The sequence below is a fragment of the Carcharhinus amblyrhynchos genome, chromosome 13, assembly GCF_965287045.1.
Source record: "Carcharhinus amblyrhynchos chromosome 13, sCarAmb.v2.hapA, whole genome shotgun sequence".
NCBI classification, from domain to species: domain Eukaryota; kingdom Metazoa; phylum Chordata; class Chondrichthyes; order Carcharhiniformes; family Carcharhinidae; genus Carcharhinus; species Carcharhinus amblyrhynchos.
Genome location: NC_137336.1, coordinates 37,636,209 through 37,647,451, shown reverse-complemented (window position 1 = coordinate 37,647,451; position 11,243 = coordinate 37,636,209).

The following is an 11,243-nucleotide window of genomic DNA, read 5'->3' as shown; positions in this document are numbered from 1 at the left end:
TAAATTGGAATGATATTGACTAGCGTGCTTTCAAAGAACAAAGGAAGTACAGCACAGGAACAGGTCCTTTGACCCTCCAAGCCTGTGCCGATCATGAAAACCGAACTAAACTAAGAAAAAACCTTCTGCCATTACTTGGTCTGTATCTTTCCATTTCCTCCCAATACATGTACCCTTCCAGATGTCTCTTAAATGTAGCTAGTATGCTCACTTCCACCACCATCTCTGGTAGCGCATTCCAGGCACCCACAATCTCTGTGTGAAAAACTTCCCCTGCACATCTCCCTTAAACTTTCCCCCCCTCACCTTGAACTTGTGACCCCTTGTAATTGACATTTCCAACCTAGGAAAAAGCCTCTGACCATCCATCTTGTCTATGCCTCTTATAATTTGTAGACCTCTATCAGGTCTCCCCTCAGCCTCCATCTTTCCAGTGAAAACATCCTAGTTTATTTAACCTCTTCCCATAGTCCACACCCTCGAGACCAGGCAATATCCTGTTGAACCTTCTTTGCACCCTCTCTAAAGCTTCCATTTCCTTCTAGTAGTGTGGTGACCAGAACTGCACACAATACTCCAAATGCAGCCTAACCAAGGTTTAATATAGCTGCAACATGGTTTCCCAAATGTTGTACTCAGTGCCCTAGCTGATGAAGGCAGGCATGCCAAATACCTTCTTAATCACCTTGGCCACCTGTGCTGCCACTTTTAGGGAATTTTAGACCTACACGTTCAGATTCCTCTGTATGATGTCCCCAAGGGTTCTACCATTTGCACCTAAATTTGATCCTCCAAAATGTATACCTCGCATTTGTCCAGGTTAAACTCCATCTGCCATTTCAGCATCCAAGTCTCCAGTCTATCTATACCCTGTTGTATCTTTAATTCCTGGCACTATCAGCAACTCCACCAATCTTTGTGTCAACTGCAAACTTACTAATCAGACCACCCACATGTTCCTCCAGATCGTTTATGTATACTGCAAACTACAGAGGTCCCAGCACTAGTCTCTGTGGAACACCACTAGCTTCAGATCTCCATTCTAAGTTTAATGTTTATTTATTTGTGTCACAGGTAGGCAATGAAGTTACTGTGAAAATCACCTAGTTTTCCACTGCCGGTCTGTCTCCTATAATCAAGTCATTTCTGTATTCATCTAGTCAGCCCATCCTGAATCCCATATGATTTTAGTTTTTGTACCAGTCTGCCATGTGGGACTTTGTCAAATGCCATACTAAAGTCTATCTAAACTATATCCACAGCCCTTCCGTCATCAGTTATCTTTTTCAACTCCATCAAATCAGTGAGAGAAGAGGTCAATTTCTGCAAACAAAATGGTCCTTAAAGCATTCTGCAATGCCCTACATCCCCCACCCACCCACCCTACCCAAAACAAACACATCACAATGTTTTCTGTAGCATCTTCATTTTTTTTAAGGCAACTGTTACCTGGTAAGAACATTACTTTGAAAACCCAAATAAGATATATGGTTCACACCATAGAATTGAATTGCTCTTGGAAGCATGTAGCTGAACCATATACAAACCAGATGACCTCACATTTAATTTGGGCTGGACTCTCTTAGCTGATCCCACTAGATATGGCAGCAATGGCATTGCAGTTATACTTTACTCTGAGTTAGGGAAGAGTTCTTATTCATAGTGGCCTTTTAGCAACTTCTGCTAGAAAGTGTGTCTGTTGAGGTGTTTGCAGGTAACAATATTAAACTAATCCGTGATGACCTGCCAGCACTTACCGCCTGGAAGCACAGATGTAATACAACCATTTGGTTGAGATATTAGACTGCATACTACCCCTATGAATCCAAGAGCCAACAAATCCAAAAGAACATGAGGACAACAGCAGGGAGGCAAAAAAGAGTCATCATTTTTCATAACATTTGCAGTCTAAAATCATTAATTATGTTCTGATGAAGAAAATTACATTTCTGATACATGAATGGTCATAGAATCTAGGAAAACAAATTCTCATTTCTAGTACTGGACGTAACTGAACCCTTAGCGCTTTCAGTATGTACTATAATAGGTTTTGAGATTTCATCTATCTTGTTGGTCTTTGCGTCAATCCTGACTCCAGATGTCTTTCTTCCTTTCCCCAGCTGTCTCTGCAGCAATTCTGACTCCTGTCATCAGCTGCCACACAATTCCTGGTGTGTGTTTCACAGCATCAGGCTCCCTCTGCGTCACTGTTCACTGCCAATTTGTATCTTGCAGCCCAATTGTAAGTCATGGAGAGTGACAGGCTAGCAGATCCCAATAAAAAATGGAAACAAGTAAGAAAGAAAGCCTGTTGGAGGAATATTGTAACTTAACTTCTAAAATTCTGTTCAAAGATTTCTAAAGAGTAGAAAAAATGGATTTTAGTTTCAATACAGAATTAATCAAATTGGTAAAAATTAAGCAATTAGGAACAGAATGCCATGAAATTCTTGCATTTCAAACTGCACCCTTTAAAATTGTATTTGTACACTGCAGAACCGGGATGGGGGGGTAAGTATTTTAATTTATGGTAAGATTCAGGCAGCCAAGTACAGCAGAGTGTCAAATACACCCAATGTCGTCCATTTGATGCCTGGGCCACTTTAACTCTCAGGCCTCATTTAGGGGCGGCATGGTGGCACAGTGGTTAGCACTGCTGTCTCACAGTGCCAGGGACCTGGGCTCGATTCCCGGCTTAGGTCACTGTCTGTGCGGACTTTGCACTTTCTCCTTGTGTCCATGTGGGTTTCCTATAGGTGCTCTGGTTTCCTCTCACAGTCTGAAAAATGTGCTGGTTAGGTGCATTAGCCATGCTAAATTCCCCCTTAGTGTATCTAATAAGATGCTGGAGTGTGGCAACTAGGGGATTTTCACACTAACTTCATTGCAGTGTTAATGTAAGCCTACTTGTAGCACTAACAAATAAAATACACTTACATTTTGATTAGAGGGCTGCCCTCTAATCAAGTACAAAATTAAATATAAACTAATTTGGGCCATGTTAGGAAGCCAGCAGTAATCTGCTGATTTCACATCTAACTCCAGCACATTCAATAACCAGTTGGAAACCCCCATGGACAAGTTGGTCTGCTAATATAATATGCTAAAATGCAATTGAGTGCATTTTTGAATTTGAATTCTGACTTTTAGTGCCAGGACATGCATTTCCCAGGTTACCTGGGACTCAATAGGTGGAACAAGGTGATGGATTGACAGGACTATGCAATTGATAGGCTGGAAAGCCTTTAAATACTGAGATATGACAGCTGTTTCTTTGCCTACGTGGAAGGGTGGTTTTACTCACAGGCCTTGTTTTGAGGGTCTGTTTTGGAGGCAACTTCCAGGATTTGGGACATCATTTCTGTTACCTTGGAATTTTGTCTTTATCAGCCTGCTGAGCAGCTTATGCAGCTTGATCTTGGACTTCTGATAAGGAAGAGGAGGACTAGTAGCAGCAACAACTGCAGGATCTGGGGTAACACCAATAGGAGCAGCATCAGCCATCTGCTGGGATACCTTCGCTCTACAGGGTAGAAGGGATAAACATAGAACCCTCACCTTGCAGGAGAGCTATCTCCTAACTCAGTATATCCAGATAGAGACAATTAGCTTCCCGAATAAGACTAAGCACCAGTGCCTTAGGAGGCTCAGACTTACACATCATTTCATTACTGACATTGCAACCTCCTGGATGAAGATTTCCTCTAAAGTGGACCAGGTGGGCCTGCATTACTAGTGATGGCCAAAGTCACCACAACTGCAGTTTCTTCATTTCTGATTCCTTCCAGGCTGTACAATCTCACAATTAGCTGTGCATGACGGGCTCATTGGGCCAAAGGGCCTGTTTCCCGGGCTGTAGGGGTGTAAAATAGACAGTATTACGGTTGATAAGGGGGATGTGCTGGAAATTCTTGAGGGGCTGAAAATAGATAAGTCCCCTGGTCCGGATGGGATCTACCCTAGGATTCTCTGGGAGGCTAGAGAGGTGATTGCAGAGCCTCTGGCTCTGATCTTCAGGTCGTCATTGGTCTCTGGTGTAGTCCCGGAGGATTGGAGGATAGCGAATGTTGTCCCATTGTTTAAGAAGGGGAACAGAGACTTTGCCGGGAATTATAGACCGGTGAGTCTTACTTCTGTTGTGGGCAAGGTTTTAGAAAAAATTATTAGGGATAGGATTTATAGTTATTTGGAGTGTAATGAATTGATTAGAAATAGTCAGCATGGTTTTGTAGCGGGTAGGTCGTGCCTTACTAACCTTATTGAGTTTTTTGAGAAGGTGACCAAAGAGGTGGATGGGGGCAAGGCAGTTGACGTGGTATATATGGATTTTAGTAAGGCGTTCGATAAGGTTCACCATGGTAGGCTTCTGCAGAAAATGCAGATGTATGGGATTGTGGGTAATCTAGGAAGTTGGATCAGGAATTGGCTATCAGATAGGAGACAGAGGGTGGTGGTTGATGGTAAATATTCATCATGGAGTTCAGTTACGAGTGGTGTGCCTCAGGGATCTGTTTTGGGGCCACTGTTGTTTGTAATTTTTATTAATGATCTGGATGAGGGTATAGTTGGGTGGATTAGTAAATTTGCTGATGACACCAAAGTTGGAGGTGTGGTAGATTGTGAGGAAGGGTGTCATAATCTGCAGGGAGACTTAGATAGGTTGCAGAGCTGGGCCGAGAGGTAGCGGATGGAATTTAATGCGGAGAAGTGTGAGGTAATTCACTTTGGTAGGAGCAACAGATGTGTCGAGTATAGGGCTAACGGGAGGACTTTGAATAGTGTGGATGAACAGAGGGATCTAGGTGTATGTGTACATAGATCCCTGAAAGTTGGGAATCAAGTAGATAAGGTTGTTAAGAAGGCGTACGGTGTCTTGGCGTTTATTGGTAGGGGGATTGAATTTAGGAGTCGCAGCGTCATGTTGCAACTGTACACTACTCTAGTGCGGCCGCACTTGGAGTACTGTGTGCAGTTCTGGTCCCCGCATTACAAGAAGGATGTGGAGGCGTTGGAGAGGGTGCAGAGGAGGTTTACTAGGATGTTGCCTGGTATGGTGGGGAGGTCCTATGAGGAGAGACTGAGGGATTTAGGGTTGTTTTCGTTGGAAAGAAGGCGGCTAAGAGGGGATCTTATTGAAACATATAAGATGATTAGAGGTTTAGATAGGGTGGATAGTGATAGCCTTTTTCCTCGGATGGAGAAAGCTAGCACGAGGGGGCATGGCTTTAAATTAAGGGGGGGTAGCTACAGGATGGATGTCAGGGGTAGGTTCTTTACCCAGCGGGTGGTGAGGGATTGGAATGCCCTGCCTGCTGCAGTTGTAAATGCGTCTAGTTTGGGGGCGTTTAAGAGATCTCTGGATAGGTTTATGGACGAAAAGGGATTGGTGTAGGCTAGTGGGTCATTGTTTTTGTAACTGGTCGGCGCAACATCGTGGGCCGAAGGGCCTGTTCTGCGCTGTAATGTTCTATGTTCTATGTTCTATGTTTTTGTTCTTTGTTCTTTATTTTGTTGGTGTTGCCACTTACATCCACTTTGCTGATGTTGAAGACGATCTGCATGAGAGAGCCTTTGAACTTGCTGCTGAGGCTGTATTTCCACAAGCACAAGGAAGCATAGATTACACCCATCTTGTAATCAAGGCCCCCTCAAATCAACCACCTGTATTCATCAATTGAAATGAATTCCATTACATTAGTAGTCAGCTGAAAGATGATCTTGTATCTACATGGAACGTACCCAGGAAATAGCTTTGAGGGCTATATTTTGCATCAGTTTAAGTGTTTGCAAAGTCATCGGGTAGCTCATTGGAGACATAGATTACCCCTAAGTTTGTGGCTGTGAGGAGATCTACCACCAACACTGAGGGAGGGGGTAACAGAAGTCATACAAGCACAAGAGCAGTCAAGAACAAGCCATTGGGATGCCAACATTGTAACTAAGGTGCCCAGACAGGTCTATAAACAGTCTTCAGTATACACTAGCCAGGGCATCTAGAATGATGTTCTGCTGCACTTTAGATGACATAGCATAACAGGGAGGGCTGTAGCAGGAAGAACTGGAAGATAATGACTATTGTACATTTTTGGAAGAGGTCAAGGAAGAGCAACAAGACAAGGAGGAGGGAGCCTGGATATCTGCAGCCACTCATTTAGCTGACAGTGATGAACAGGATGGTCTTATTCAGATACACTTCAGCTAATCTGAGGCAATGCAACTAGCTGGCACATCAGTGATGAATATACCTACCCAAAGCATCCCTGCAAATCAACCAATCTGTCTCTCTTGCTAATGGCCACTGCTCATCTTCTACTCTTTCTTTGAGGCTAAAGTCCAGCCGACTGGCAATAATTGGGATGACTGGATGATCAACCTTCAAAATAAAGTTTATGGTGCATAAAAATTGGAAATAAAGGGGTAATAGTGCTGAACATCTTAATTATTTCAATTTTCTTTTTATTCCTTGGCCAGGGATCACACACACATTGCACTACTCTCTCAGTTTCAGCAGAGCTAGAGACAGTTTCCCTTGCTTTGGCTGCTCAGATGCTTGTGGCTAACAGCTTCTGCGTTTGGAGTTTGTGAGGGCCTGGCTAAAGACTGCTCCATCCAGGTCCCTTTGTACATCAACATTTCCTAATCTATCACCATTTAAATAATACTCTGCCATTGATTCTTCATTCAAAGTAGATAACTTCATACTTCTCCATGTTATACTGCATCTGTCGTGTATTTGCCCACTCAGCTTCTTTAAATTAACTTGAAGCCTCTTAACATTGTCCGAACCACTTGTATTCACGTCAAGTTTTGTGTCATCAGCCAGGTTGGAAATATTACATTTGGTTCCCTTGATGTATATTGTTAATAGCTGGGGCCAAAGCATTGATCCTTGCGGGACATGACTAGTCACCATCTGTCAATTCAAAAAATACCCTTTTTTCCCTACTCTCTGTTTCCTCTCTGCTAGCCAATTCTTAATCCACACCAATGTATTACACCCAATCCCATGTGCTTTAATCTTGCACATTGGAGAAATGGTGGCACAGTGGTATTGTCACTGGATAGTACTCCAGAGACCCAGAGTAAAACTCTGGGGTTCTGCGTTCACATCTGACCATGGCAGATGATGAAATTGTAACTCAGTACAATTTGTGATTAGAAGTCTAATGATGACCCTGAAACCATTGTCGATTGTTTAAAAAACCCTTTAGGGAAAGAAATCTGCTATCCTATCCTTACCTGGTCCGGCCTACACATGACTCCAGATCCACAGCAAAGTGGTTGACTTTCTTAAATGCCCCTGAAATTCACTTCAAGGGCAACTAGGTATGGGCAATAAATGCTGGTCCAGCCAGCAATACCCACATCCCATGAATGAATAAAAAAACTAACGTCTTATGTGGGACTTTATCAAGAGCTTTCTGAAAATCCAAATACACCACATTCTCTGGTTCACCCTGATGAGTTATATCCTCAAAAACAATTTCCCATTCAGAAATCCACATTGACTTTGCCTAATCCCGTTAATATTTTTCAAATGGCCTGTCATCACATCCTTTATAATAGACTCACATTTTCTCTACTACTGATGTTTGCCAAACTAGTCTGTGCTTCCCTGCTTTCTCCCTCCTTTTTTAAGTAGCAGGGTTACATTGGCCACCCACCAACTTGCTGAATTAATTAAATTCGTAACAAATAAGTTAGAATTTATGCTCAAAATTTCTTTGTGGAAGGTGCTTCTTACCAGTAATCATTTTCACCATCTCTTTTGTGCTTTCCAACTTTTCTTTTGCTGTCTTCTTTGCAGGAGAAAGTTTCTTTGAAGTTGAGGTCAATATTGTTGGTTTAGTTTTGATAAAGGGACCACAACTAAAATGTTAATTTGTCTGTTCCCCCTACAGATGTTGCATGCACTATTGTGTGTTCTAGCATTTTCTGTTATTGTTTTTACTGTATTAACTCTTTGTAGTTCAGGGGATTTTAATGTACAACTTCAAATTTTTTTTACATTAAGATTGGAAGTGCTGGAATTACTCCGCGGAATAATTGAATTTTCAAAAAGGTCACTGATCTGAAGTATTGACTGGAATATTCAGATGGAATTTGTCATTGATCTGTCACTGCTGAATATCGCTGGCCCCCACTCTGAGCAATGGGGTGGGTTGACAGACCAGGAAAGGAGGTGAGAGTGGCTGCGAAATTGGGACAGAATCATCTGGGCTCACTTGGCCTTAGCTACCTTGCCGGTGAAGTTTCTCACCGGCAAGGATCACGTACGGTCCCCGTCAATGGGTGCCTGTTGTGATGGCCTTGCTGGTAGGACTGAGGCTTTTGAGGCCCTCAGTGGAGGTTAGGGGCACAGGGGGGTGCATCTTGGGCAGTGCCATCCTGGCATGCTGGCACTGCCAACCACACAGTCTGGCACTGGTAGTTTGGCACACTGGCAGGAACCAGGCAATGGGCACTTCTTGAACTTTGAGTGTGAATTCCATTGCAATTTTAATTCTTGCCAAGATGCCCTTGTCCAGTTCAATGTTTACAGTTAAAAAGCCAATGGGATCATTTCAGGGGGGCAGACTCTGAAGGTGCGGGACCTACTGGGAGGGAGAAGGGCCTAAGGCAGAGGTCGGCATGGGGGCACTGCACATTCTGCAACCAGGATTGGGGTAGGAGGAAATGCTGCATACTCTGCAACCAGCAATTGACTGGGATAGGGGTATGGGGAGGATCAACCGGATCGTGTTGAGGACAGGGAGGCATGGGGGCCGATTGGCCACGGAGGCCAGCAAAAGTGGAGGAAGAAATTGGCCGTGGAGGCCAGCAATATTCAGGGTGAGAGGCAGTGACAGATCAATGGCGCCCTTTGCTATGATCTATGGTTTTCAGTGAGATTACACCCCACCCCTCCCCCTCCTGGTGGGAAGCAGGTTTAGCAATATGTTTTGCTCAGAATATGGTAAGATTGGATTTTTAACTTGCCCAGAATAATTGGTGGAATTCTCCCCTGTTTTCATGCTCATTTGGTACTGCTTTTTTTTTGTTAAGATCGCCACCTATGTTTGATAGATCTAACATGATAAATGTAAATGAGAACATGACTTCTAATCATATTGATCAAAACCGAAGAGGCAACAACACTTCTTTTTCACATATAAATTTAAAATAGATCAAATGCAAATAAAAATAAATCATGCAGTTAAAATAAATATTTTAAGCTTGATTCATGACGGATCTCTATGGGACAGCTTTTAATATTTATTTAGGTACTGGGAATTGTCTTTAAACTTTGAGTGTGAATTCCATTGCAATTTTGATTTTTGTCAAGACACCCTTGTCTGATTCACAACTAAAAAGCCAATGGAATCACTTCAGGAAGCTCAGACCTCACGTTGGAAGAATAATGATCTTTCTTTGTAACACCATCTCATGAATATAATTTAAAAACTTACTGATCTGTGCACGTGGAGTGATATGAAGGGATATCAAAATGTAATTTGAAAATATTGGAGCCTTTCCCAAGTTCAAAAATGCTTCAGGCAAGTTTCTTGCTTTTGCAAACTGAGAGCGGGTTGGGGGGGTGGTGTAGGAGCTTTGTGATGGTGAACGATCACTGGGAGAGAAATAATTGCTGGGACAAAAGGATATAAAACAAAACATATAGGCATGAAATGCAGTCTGTGATCAAATGGTGGAAGAGCAAGTCCTCCAGACTCTGGTTTGTAAGACGCTAGGCATATGACCAAAGATGGAAGTGTGATACTGTGGAAATCCTGGTACATAGACCTACATGAAAATTACCTGGGAAATTTCAACTTTCAATGGGCAATACCACCTGCACTACATAAACTGCATCCCCCCACCCCCACCAACACGACCCTCAGGATACTGTGCAAAAATCTCTGACTCTGATAGTTCCACAATAATTATCCAGGAACTGTTAAACAGACCATCTCGGTCACATCACATCTGACTCTCCCCCAATTATTGCCCAAAACTGACTACTTCTCTGACCACTTGAAATCCCCCCTGACTCTACTATCTTCCTGACCTACCTACAATCCCGACTTGACTACACCCCTGAACCAATCCCAGTAACCTCCCGACCACCAGGCTACCCCCTCCCTGGACTATCTCTCCAAACACTTGACTACACTCCCAACCTGAACCCAACTATCCACTGCCCCAAATACCCAGTCACTCATTTATCTCTACCCCTATCCACCTCACCACTTACCCAATTTGTTCACTTACCCACCTCACCCTCCTACACCCTACCCACTTACCCATCTAACTGCCTTTCCCACTTACCCACTTACTGACCTCAACCACATATCCAATTCACCCATCTAACCCCCTCCTCACTTAATCAACTCACCCCAACTCTATTCACTTACCCGCCTCACCACCTACCCATTTACTCACTCACCCACTCAACTTTTAATCCACTCAACCATTCACTAACATTCAAATTGGACATTTAAACATACCAAATTTTAGCTAGTGCCAAAACAGGGGCATGTTGTGTCTTCCCTTGACTCTTCACTCTGATGGAGTTCCCCGAGAGACGCAGAACTGTGCATTTCTATGGAAGATCCTGATAGAAAGGCACAGCAGCATTGAGTCGGAGGTATTTAAGAATGCCAGGGTAACTAATCCTACTGCTTGGAAGCTCCAGGCTGTTATCTCCCTTTCACCAAGTTTGATGGCTCACAAGATGCATGCTTTTTCATCAAGTGTGTGCAAGCAGGGTTGCATTGTTTAGATTTTCAGCTGTCTGAAAATGATGGTGTGCCATGTCTGTCAGGCATGGTACAGATACTTAAATATCTAATTTGCTTTGTCACTGGGAAACAGTCTGGGTTATAATGAAACTATTAAATGGTAGATTTTATGCCATGGACTCCACCTTACGTTCAGTCTTTGAAGTATCACCAAAGAGAGAAATGAAGCAAATCATGCCTATAGTGTTATAATAGCCCTGCATGAAGCCAATGTCAGAGATCAGGATGTAGAAATTGGTTCATGCTAGGAACAATCCTAGTGCCTGTAAGATTGTTCTGAGCCGTACCGCTGGCCTCAATTGCATAAGACTGTTAAGCTTCAGACATCCAGCTTCCCGAATTAGCTTGGCGCCAAAGTTGATTTCAACTTTGGATCACTGCATCACCAGCACTGTGTGGCAGATATCTGCTAGGGGTTATGGGAAGTGATGGGAGTGGGTAGGGGTCATGGAGTAGTGTGAT